The sequence below is a fragment of the Harmonia axyridis genome, chromosome 2, assembly GCF_914767665.1.
Source record: "Harmonia axyridis chromosome 2, icHarAxyr1.1, whole genome shotgun sequence".
Lineage (NCBI taxonomy): Eukaryota > Metazoa > Arthropoda > Insecta > Coleoptera > Coccinellidae > Harmonia > Harmonia axyridis.
Window position 1 is genome coordinate 19,836,361 of NC_059502.1, and position 12,784 is coordinate 19,849,144.

Below are 12,784 nucleotides of genomic sequence, written 5' to 3' on the forward strand. Positions count from 1 at the left end.
TGCCAGTTCGGCAATTAAGAAAGTCTAGTGTTTGTAGGGTTTAATGCTGAGTATGGAAAAGTTGAGTGCTTGGTATTTCAGAGGAGATTATTGATTATAAAAATATAAACTCGCTTTTTTTGGTTGTCGATTCTTGTCCACGATGGGGCAATCAAATCGAAAATATTCATGAATATTCTCTCTCGACTACAAGTTAGATAGCGGTTGCCTACGGTATTGTCATCTAGTGTCTCTACACTAGGTACCTATGTGTATCTATGTCACTATATAGATACACATACCTACTGTGTGGCCATTTATTTATTTATTCAAGCGGACATGCCATTTTACAATTATGTTACCTAATCAGGACTAAAACACTGGTGTGCTCACTTACTCTTGAAAAACCTTAAAATTGAATTATCGACTTTTGAAGGGACTGGCCCTCTTGGGTTTTGATGGTTATTTTAGGGGGGGGGGGGGCAGCAAAATTTTAGGGTAGGACCCCCCCCTAAAATTCTGCTGCCCCCAACTATATTGTCCGATTCATCGAAATTCTCAAGATAAGACGATAGATGAACACCGATTTATCAAAAAAATCTATTCAATATATGCAAAAAAGCTATATGAATTTGAATATTTCATACATATTAATATATGGCGATAAAGGTAACGATGATTTATATCAATTTAATTTGAACACATGTGTTTTATGCATTTCGGTGCCTTCGTGTTAAGTGGTTTGCTGGTTGTGTGTCAATAATAAAATATGACAGAACAGATAGGGTCGCCACCAGACATTTTTGCTTCACGGCAAAATAAAATTTTGACGCACAAATAGTGGAATTCTCAGAACATTTTTGTCTCAAAAAATTTATTTCTTGTTTTATTAACAAAATGTCCGTTTTGCCGGTCCTGGCGGCGGCCCTGAGAACAAATTTATTTTCTCAATAGAAAATTCATTGAATACTTTAAATAAACATTGAATTCTAACTTCGAATAGATAGGTAGTTATAGTGCGAATAATGTAATAATTAATGAGTAATGAATCGAAGTAGTCATTATCATTCATATCATTGTTATTTATAATAATAATATCATTATGAAATATACCTTTTTTTTTATTTAAATCAACGTGTCTCAGCAGCTAGGCCATTAACACAAAGTACAATGTACCTACTTATTCTCTAGGTATTACAAATAAATAAATAATACAATTCGTAAAATATTCACAAATAAAGGAAACATTGAACTAAAATGATAACAATCAAATTTGATTGTACAGTGCATCCCATTTTGGGTGAGACAGCCAGGTTTTTCGCTTGTTATTTAAGATAGAGCCTTGCGGTTTTCACGTTCCTGTTCTACCTTTTCGTGAAACTCAAGTTGTACAGTTGACAATCTTTTAGAAATTGAATTGATGCTTTTTATCACTTATATCAGAATTATTTTTAGAAAATGGTTTTAATCAATATTGAAAACAAACGGTAAAAATCTGTTTTGAAATTTCACATTTTTTTTGTTATATTTGGGAAACATTTCTGCAGACACTAATAACGTTTTGTCGGAATTAGAAGAAAAATTACTCAATCTTTCCGTTTCCACAAAACAGACGGGGTTCAGATTTTGAATGCAAATTTTACATAACATTTTTAAGCTTCGTGCTCAGTTTCACGTTGATAAATAAACCAAAAAAAATTAAAAACATCATAGTAATATTTCAGGGACAATTGATCCGACCTAGTTGAGATATTTCGTGCATATACATATAGAACAATTTCAAGCTTCTTTCAATATTCCATGTTGATAGCGGAAAATTCAAGCTAAATATCGAAGTCAAGAGGTTTTAAGTATTTTTTCATTCATGTTCCAATTGCATCCTTGGATGTATAGGTACCTATTTATTTACAGTTCAGTGGTCTCCAACGGTGCAAATACTGAAATCGGTTGAAACTGAAAAAAACTCATTCAGAGATATCAGTGGGAAAAATGGTGTTCATCTTATGTTGAGTTTTGGAATGGAAATAGCAATCGTGTTGAAAAATTTTTTTTTTTAATCTCTAGAAGAAATTCATTTTTAAACGCTTTCGCACTCAGAATACCATTATACCAGAATACACAATATAGAAAACATATTCTTTGTTTGATATTTGCTTAGGCAGACCTGTAAATCATGTACCAGCTGAGTGAGTGCAAGTAAATTAACCATAAACGTTCAAATTCTACTTGTATAGAAACATATGAAACTTACTTTCTTTAGAAGATGTAGGTACTTGCCCTTGAAAAATAATAATATATTTTTAGAGATTCTAAGTGTCCACGTATTTCAGTCAGGGATGAATTTATGAATAGGTACTATTTTAAGCACACAGTAGGTACATTATATATTTGAATTCATTGACATGACATGATAATAAAAGAATAGTGAATAATGATAATAATCAGATAAACCAATACTTGTGATTATTGAAATAAATAAATAGAAAGATTTTCTTTCGAAATTATGATTTTAAAAATTTTTGTGAAAGGCATGAAGAATTTGAGTAGTGTTAACTTGTTTATTTCGAATGAAAAGCTTCTCATTGTGACAATAGAAATCAATACATTCAATAAATAACCAGCAAATCAAAAATATGTCATCTACATTTTCTCGATTCAATGAATTCTAACTCTGTTTTTCTATTGTTATTTTCGATTTCAATAAAAGTCGATTGAGATTTACGAATCAGTTAAAACGAATATTTCGTATATCACATGTTGTACTTAATCCAATTTAAACTTTACTGGATAACTCGTGCATTCCCATTCTTGAATAGTCCTCGAATCGAGTAGAACTGAATCGATTTTCCGTGGAATTTTCCGGTTTAGAACAGACTTGCAACGTAGCATGGGCTTCTGCCTCCCTTCATCCTTGGTGGGGCGGTTGCTATACAAGTAGGTAATCTATGTTTTCTATCAGACATGCGCTTAGGAGAACATTGCCTCTTCCCTTCAATCTGTTGAGTTTGAAGGAATAGGAACTTGACTTTATTTCCCTAGTGATTATAAAGGATAGATCTATGCAAGTTTGGAACCCGAAATAAACTAAAAGAAATCAGTTGATATCAAGTTTTATGTTGTACGAAAGACATAAGAAGATTCCATATATACGTTCATTTTGCTCTACCCATTATGTAGAGCTAGGAAATTTGCCGACTATGTATAGATCTACCGACAAGAACTGATGACTTATGGTAGATTTATGCACCGTTCTTGAGAACTAAGAATAAAACAAAGAACTAAGAATTGAACGCTGACATCTCAATCACGGCGTTTATGCAACCTTTCCAAAAACTTTCCTTTTCACTAATTCTCGAATTCATCGAAACTTCTCTAGCTAAAAAAACGCCCGTTAGTTAATACATAGGCGTACAAGTTTTATACCGCTGTTTTTGAAATTCGACACTTTATTGTAAAAAACTGATTATACAGTACCGGGTTTTTCACCATAATTTGACCCCCCCTTTAACTTTGTTATTAGAAGGGGTAGGTATGAAAAAATGTTTTCTCTAATTCTGTGGTTATTCCGTTCATTCTTCCACATCTTGTAGAACAAAATCGTGCGAGAATATATCAGAAACGCACAGTTTTCATGGTTATATTTTATTATTCTATGTTGGCACTCCGAACTTTCCGCTACGAATTTATCTGTCAATTCATCAAATTGCCTTAAAGAAATTAGTTCTGCCAACCAACATTTTTCAATGCAAAAATCACTAAATTATATTTATGGAAATATTTCATTAATTTCAATGAAAATGCAATGAATTAGAGAAAATAATGTATAATACTCGTACAGAAGGCTCATTCTACCACTCGTTCATTCCAAAACTCGCCACTTCGTGGCTCGTTTTTGAATTTTGAACTCGTGGAAGAATATCAATGCCTTCTGCACTTGTATTATAAATAACTATTCTCTAATTCTGTGGTTATTCCGTTCATTCTTCCACGTCTTGTAGAACAAAATCGTGCGAGAATATATCAGAAACGCACAGTTTTCATGGTTATATTTTATTATTCTATGTTGGCACTCCGAACTTTCCGCTACGGCTTTATCTGTCAATTCATCAAATTGCCTTAAAGAAATGAGTTCTGCCAACCAACATATTTCAATGCAAAAATCACTAAATTATATTTATGGAAATATTTCATTAATTTCAATGAAAATTCAATGAATTAGAGAAAATAATGTATAATACTCGTACATAAGGCTCATTCTACCACTCGTTCATTCCAAAACTCGCCACTTCGTGGCTCGTTTTTGAATTTTGAACTCGTGGAAGAATATCAATGCCTTCTGCACTTGTATTATAAATAACTATTCTACAAAAGTTTCACGAAATCGACTAGTGTTTTTTGAAATGATTTCACAAAACGAAATATATACAGAGCGGGCAACATATTGATAGCAACTTCATTTTTTCAAATGGAACACCCTGTATATTCTTCTATATTTGACTAGCTCTTTTTCCCCTGATTTCGAATATATAATATATGTTTGGCCTATCTCCTTTATTCTGAGTACCACAGAGTTTCAAATTCTAAGAACCACCTGGCAAGCTAAGTTATTGTTTTCAATTGGAAGGCTGCGATATTCAGAATGCCCTTTTTTGAGTTCTCTCGTTGGCTACGATATATAACATACGTTTGTCATTGAATATAACTATTCATCGAATATGCACTACACAGAAGCGAAAAAATTTGAAATATTTTCGCTTTATGTGGAGAACAATAAAAATAAGAAAGCTACAAGGAGAGAATATATGGAGTTGCATCCAAATGATCCAATTCCAATTTATAATGAAAAACGTATGTCATATCGTTGTCAACGAGATAACTCAAAAAAGGGCATTTTGAGTTATCGCAGCCTTCCACTTGAAAATTGATTACTTTTGCCAGGTGGTTTTTAGAATTTGAAACTCTTTGGTACTCAGAATAAGAGAGATAGGCCAAACATATGTTATATATTCGAAATCATGGGAAAAAGACCTAGTCAAATATACAGGATGTTTCAATTGAAAAAATGAAGATGATATCAATATGTTGCCCACTCTGTATATATTTCGTTTTCTGAAATCATTTTAAAAATTACTAGTCGATTTCGTGAAACTTTTGTAGAAAACATTTTTTTGTACCTCTTCTAGTAACAAAGTTAAAGGGGGGGTCAAATTATGGTGAAAAACCCGGTACATTTATGATTCAAGGTATTGTCCATCGCTGGCCACTACTAGTCATCTTTTGAAGCGATCCACGATTGGATCAAATTTTTTACTTCTTCATACGACCGGAAGTGCTGGTCAGCCAGGCTGTGTGTCATTGATCGAAATAAGTGGTAGTCCAATGGAGCAACTTTTGGAGAATACGGCGGGTGGAGTAGGACTTCCCATTTCAAAGTTTCCAAGTATGTCTTGACTACTTTCGCAACATGGGGTCCAGCTTTGTCATGCTGTAAAATCAATTTATCATGTCTCTCGTTGTATTGCGGCCGTTTGTCTTTCAATGCTCGGTTTAAACTCATTGATTGCATTCGATAACGATCGTCTGTGATTGTTTCAGTCGGTCTTAACAACTCATAATAAACTACGCCGCGCTGGTCCCACCAAATACTGAGCATTACTTTGGAACTGTGAATATTCGGTTTGGCAGTCGACGTGGAAGCGTGGCAGGGATATTCCTAAGATTTTCTGCGCTTGGGATTATCGATATGAACCCATTTTCCGTCTCCAGTGACAATGCGATCCAGAAATCCCTTCCGTCTTTGCCTTGCAAGCAGCTGTTCAAAAGCAAACAAACGCCGTTCAACATATCTCGGCTTCAACTCGTACGGCACCCAATTTCCTTGTTTCTCAATCATTCCCATGACTTTCAGGCGTTTTAAAATCGCTTGTTGTGTCACTCCCAATGATCTTGCCAATTGTTGTTGCATTTGACACGAGTCTTGATCAAGTAATGCATCCAAATCTGCATCTTCGAAAACCTTCTCTCTTCCACCGCCATGCTGGTCTTCGACGTCCAAATCACCGTTCTTTGAAGCGTTGAAACCACTCTCGGCATGTTCATTCACTATAAGAACGGCCTCACCATGGTTATTTTAGAGATTTATTCATATTGAAGCAGAAAATTAAAACCTCCTGCAAATGACGAGAATATGACTGGTTAGCTGTAATGTTCAATTGAGAATAACTTTATGATGCAGAAACAAATCGAATAATATTTTGAAGGCGTTATGTTTAAAAATACCTAAGCAAAACGGTGGAAGCAAAGTTGTACACCTAATAGATCCAAGTCGCCATTTAGTTCCATTTTTGTAGGTAGATTGAGTCTTTTGAACAAAAGTATAATGGAACAGTTTGTCTTCCCAAAATGTACCTATTGGTTCTAGTTCTGGGTAGTGATGACTGGAGAAACATGCTCACTGAGAACCATCGAATCGAATCAAATATAGCTATAGTTATTCTTCTTTATGTCATTTAGTGCATGTCACTTCACCAGAACATCCTCGATTTCCATGTTTACTGCGTAATAAGTAACTAATATTATTTTCTCTAATTCTGTGGTTATTCCGTTCATTCTTCCACATCTTGTAGAACAAAATCGTGCGAGAATATATCAGAAACGCACAGTTTTCATGGTTATATTTCATTATTCTATATTGGTACTCCGAACTTTCCGCCACGGCTTTATCTGTCAATTCATCAATTTGCCTTAAAGAAATTAGTTCTGCCAACCAACATTTTTCAATGCAAAAATCACTAAATTATATTTATGGAAATATTTCATTAATTTCAACGAAAATGCAATGAATTAGAGAAAATAATGTATAATACTCGTACAGAAGGCTCATTCTACCACTCGTTCATTCCAAAACTCGCCACTTCGTGGCTCGTTTTTGAATTTTGAACTCGTGGAAGAATATCAATGCCTTCTGCACTTGTATTATAAATAACTATTCCAACATCGAATTAGAACGCATTCTACAATTTCCTTGGTCATTTCCCCAAGTCTGCGGCTTGTGGACAGTTGAACACTCCATTACTCCAAATCGTGCTCTATTCTAATCGACCAAAACCTGTCTCCGTGGAACAAGTGTTTTTTTTATTCCGATTGAACTAGCATCTTATATATGTAGAAGTAGAATGAATGCAGCTTCTTAAAAAGCCTAACAATTGGAAAATCTTCATTACAAAGAAAGTTATATACATTTACTTCTGATGGTTTTTTGTAGTTTTAATTAAATTTTAACTAATTAATCATTTTCTAATTACCTAATACTCGTGATGCTTTTAGTTTTTTCAACGATCTCTTTTGTCTTTGATTTGGGTAAATGAAATTCAATTTCATCATCATGCAAAACGGCGGAAGCAAAGTTGTACACCTAATGTACAATAGATGTTTCAATAGATGGTGTAGCGGTAAGTTGTCAAAATAAATAAATAATAGTTGTCATACAATAAGCTTAGGTATTTGACATTTGTTAACATAACGCCATCGAAATATTAGTCGACTTGTTTCTGTCTAATATTTCGATGGTGTTATGTTCACAAATACCTAAGCCTATTTTATGACATTCAGCTCCATTTTTGTGGGTAGATTGAGTCTTCTGACCAAAAGTTTTATGGAACAGTTTGTCTTCCCAAAACGTTTTGGTTCTAGATCAAGGTAGTGATGACTAGAGAAACATGCTCACTGAAAACCATCGAATTGAATCAATGGTAGCCATAGTTATTCTTCATTTAGTACATGTCTCTTCACCAAAACACCCTCGATTCCCATGTTTACTGCGTAATTAGTAACTAATATTATTTTCCAACATCGAATTAGAACGTATTCTACAAATTCCTTGGTCATTTCCCCAGTCTGCGGCTTGTGGAGCGTTGAACACTCCATTACTCCAAACCGTGCTCTATTCTAATCGACCAAAACCTCTCTCCGTGGAACAAGTGTTTTTTTATTCCGATTGACCTAGCATCTTATATAATATGTAGAAGTAGAATGAATGCAGCTTCTTAAAAAGCCTAACAATTGGAAAATATTCATTACAAAGAAAGTTATATACATTTACTTCTGATGGTTTTTTGTAGTTTTAATTTTCATTTTCTAATTACCTAATACTCGTGATGCTTTTAGTTTTTTTCAACGATCTCTTTTGTCTTTGATTTGGCTAAATGAAATTCAATTTCATCATCATGCAAAACGGCGGAAGCAAAGTTGTACACCTAATGTACAATAGATGTTTCAATAGATGGTGTAGCGCTAAGTTGTCAAAATAAATAGATCGTAGTTGTCATACAATAAGCTTAGGTATTTGACATTTGTAGAACATAACGCCATCGAAATATTAGTCGACTAGTTTTTGTCTAATAGGTATTTCGATGTTGTTATGTTTACAAATACCTAAGCCTATTTTATGACATTCAGCTCCATTTTTGTGGGTAGATTGAGTCTTCTGACCAAAAGTTTTATGGAACAGTTTGTCTTCCCAAAACGTTTTGGTTCTAGATCATGGTAGTGATGACTGGAGAAACATGCTCACTGAAAACGATCGAATTGAATCAATTGTAGCCATAGTTATTCTTCATTTAGTACATGTCTCTTCACCAGAACACCCTCGATTTCCATGTTTACTGCGTAATTAGTAACTAATATTATTTTCCAACATCGCATTAGAACGTATTCTACAAATTCCTTGGTCATTTCCCCAGTCTGCGGCTTGTGGAGCGTTGAACACTCCATTACTCCAAACCGTGCTCTATTCTAATCGACCAAAACCTCTCTCCGTGGAACAAGTGTTTGCGGGTCATCTCCGTCGGTCGCATTTTAACACCTGCCGCACTTCGCCGGATTCCTCCGGAGATTCCGGCAGCCATGCTTGGAGGTTCTTGACGCCGTCGAATATTGAACCGAATGCTGGATTGTCCGGAATCCGTTTGGGTGGAATACATAATTCTGGATTTCTTCAGGTCGGACGAAATATTAGTTTTTCCGTGGATGTGGTGATGTTCTGTAAGTGCACTGAGAGGTATCCATATTTTTTTATTAACGAAGCACTTATTTGGAGGTTATTTATTCACAACTATTACAGCAGATTTATATTTTATATATTCATTAATAGTTAAATTATGCATTAAAAAAAGTTTATTAATAGAGAATAAAATATTTGTTTACAAGGTATCTGAAAATATTCAATATATTTCGGTGATAAATAATTTATATGAACTTACGTTATCTCCACAAATAACATAAATTCAGAGTCAACAAATTTTCAACTGGTAGTTAACGAACATTTGCTATTTATGAATAAAATCTCACAAGAATTCAATAATTTATTCTCTCAGAATATAGGATTTATTAATAATTAACAAACTAACATAATTCTAGCGATCCAATCTGTGGAAAAGTTTAAGGACACAACCCTCAAAGAGAAGCGCATCTCATTGAAGGATATTTCCTTGAACTTTTCCTTTGATTTGAATTTTATTTTTAAACATAAAATCTGTGTTACTATGGGCTTATTGAACGCCGCTTAGCACATCTGTACAGTGCATCCCATTTTTGGGTGAGAAGCCAAGTTTCTCGCTTGTTATTTAAGATAGAGCCTTGCGGTTTTCACGTTCCTTTCCTACTTTTTCGTGAAACTCAAGTTGGTCTAATCAGATTTTGCATAACTGTTTCCGTTCAAGAGATACAGGGTGATTTTGGAAATTGATACTTTTTGGACCCCTCCTTCATCTCCGAAATTATTAGAAATAAAGCTGAGGTAAAAACTACGTCTGAATCAGAATTGTGCGTAGAATCCAGTGGCGTACTCAATATTTTTTTTCGGGGTATGGTTTTGAAGATTCAACACAAACCTATATATAATACAAGTGACGAGCAGAAAAATATATAAGTTACCCCTTTTTTGAGGGTTTTATGAATATAATAGAGGAATATAGCTTTACGAATTTCGCTGCAATTATTATCAATAACGTTCATTCAAGGAAACCAGGAAAATAAATGATATGACAGTTTCACTGCATTGGCGTTCGCCCAGATTTTCATCAACTTTCTTGTTCAGTTGAATATAGATATTTAATTTGTGGCTGACATATTTAAACGAGAATGACTTTATGATGCTGACAAAAATCGACTAATATTTCGATAGCGTTATGTTTACAAATACTTAAGCTCTACGATCTATTTATTTCGACTACCCCTTACACCTACAGCCCTCTATTGCAAAACGGTGGAAGCAAAGTTGTACACCTAATATTTAGGCCGAAAATCTGACTCTAACATACTTTTGTAGATCAATAAAATACCGAATATCGTTTTATCTCTTATAATCAAATTGGCTCTTATTCTTGGATCATTAGGAATGAGCATATCAGAAATTTCCATTACATATAAAAAAAATATATGTCTATCATTGCCAATCCAATATCGATAGCTGTTTATTATTAATGGGAAACTGTTTGATTACTCGGATTATTAGTCGATTTTGTTACAACTCGTCTGTAGTAAGGGCCTCTTGTAGGCTTAGCAAGCAACATCGAACGATCTTTCGACTATCACTTACCACCTACCTCTATAGTTATCTATTGCAAAACGGCGGAAGCAAAGTTGTACACCTAATGAGTGTATTTTTTTAAAATTATTTTATTTATTATAAATCACATTCATAAGACAAACGAGAGCTATTTCTGATTGAAATGACAGTTAGTTATTGTTAGGAAAAATAAGATGAAAAAAAAAGACAAATGATTCAAATACATATATTACAATTTATAACTCATTCATTTCCCTCAAAAATGTTACAGGGTGTGTCGAACAGAGATGTAAAATTTTACAGAAATCATGATGACATATGAACACAACATAATTCAAAATAAAATATGTATATATAAAACGATACAGCATGAATCCAAACAAACAAAATACAAGTGAAGATGAAACAAAACATAAATACATGTACAAAAAAAAAGAAGAAATCACGCAAAAAGGCAGGATTCACTGAAAGTCATAGGCCATGAATTCATCAATGGAATAGAACACTTTTTCAGTAGTCTTCATACAAATGTATAGAGTGAATTTAATATGAGAGTGATATTTTCTCCATTAAATCTCCTCTTTGGTTTGTTCTTCATTTTCTCCTTCATTCTCTTCTTCATTTTCCTCTCCACTTTCATCACTTTCTTCATCTTCTTCATCGCTATCCATCTTGTCGAAACGATGTATATTAACATTCTGCCAATTTGTGTCGAAGAAAGTGAAGGTACCTTCGAAAATTAACGTTGTCCTACACATCGGACAACATTTGGTTGAATTGGAGCACAATCTGTCGATGCATTCCTTGTGAAAGCAATGCCTGCATTCGGTTAGGTATAACTATACCTAACCATGGACAGGTGTCCATGTGTAGGACAACGTTAATTTTCGAAGATACCTTCAGTATCTTCGACACAAATTGGCAGAATGTGAATATACATCGTTTCGACCAAATGGATAGCGATGAAGAAAGTAATGAAAGTGAAGAGGAAAATGAAGAAGAAACCAACAGGGAAATTTAATGAAGGAAACATCACTTTTAAATTAAATTTCCCTGTTGGTTTCTTCTTTATTAACTTCTTCACTTTCCTCTTCACTTTCATCACTTTCTTCATCTTCTTCTTCATCACTGTCCATCTTGTCGAAACGATGTATATTAACATTCTGCCAATTTGTATCGAAGATTGTGAAGGTACCTTCGAAAATTAACGTTGTCCTACACATCGGACAACATTTGGAAGAACTGGAGCACCACCTGTCGATGCATTCTTTGTGAAAACAATGCCTGCAATCGGTTAGGTACAGTTCTCCAGTCAACCTACTCAGACATACGCTGCAGTCTTCCTCAAAAGTTATACCCCTAGGAAAAAAAAGTACATATTAATTCGCTGTTTGATAGGAACAATATGGTTATCGTTCATTTCATACACATAAATTGAACAAAAATTTCTTTATAAAAATGCAACATTCAGAAACTGAAGATAACATTCTATTATATTGTTTCAAAAATAATTATAGAAAAAAATGATGTAAAAGCATTACCTTTCTGTACAGTCGTTGTACAACTTTTCGAAACTGAACTCATATAAATGATCCAAAGACATCTTTTTAGCTTTAAAATTATCTGTTCTGTACTTAAGCACTGTTAAACTGATACTAAGCTAGTAAGCGTACCAACACACTTAAGTACTCAAATACGTCAGGCGCAGATCCAGGACCCACTTTTGGGAGGGGGAACTTCTAGATTCTTTCGCCATTTTGGGACGTCATTTTTTTTTTGCCGTTCATTAATATGGGTTTTCACAAAATGCATTGAAGGTGGAATGAATAGAATAAAAAATGTCCCCATTCATTTACTTGTATTTTCACATTATATGAAGTAACAAAGTGTATTAATTTTTTGATATTTTCCATGTCACTTGTGTTCAGTAGGTTATGTCATTTAATCATGGAAAGATACAAGCTTTCACTTCAAAATGGACCACTTTTTACTTCAAAATGACACTAGGTTCATTCAGCATGAAAGAAACCGAATGGATTGAATAAAACTCCAAATCAGCTTTTATACAGGGTGTTCCTAAATTGAGGGATGGGCACCCAAACTCTTTGTTTTCCATATACAGGGTGTTGAAGTTTGATTTTTTCAAGTTTTTTCTCATAGCACCTGTCCTTTACAAGATATTGACCTTGAATTTGGCATGGATATTCTAATTTAAAGTTTTCATTATGTAATAAAAGT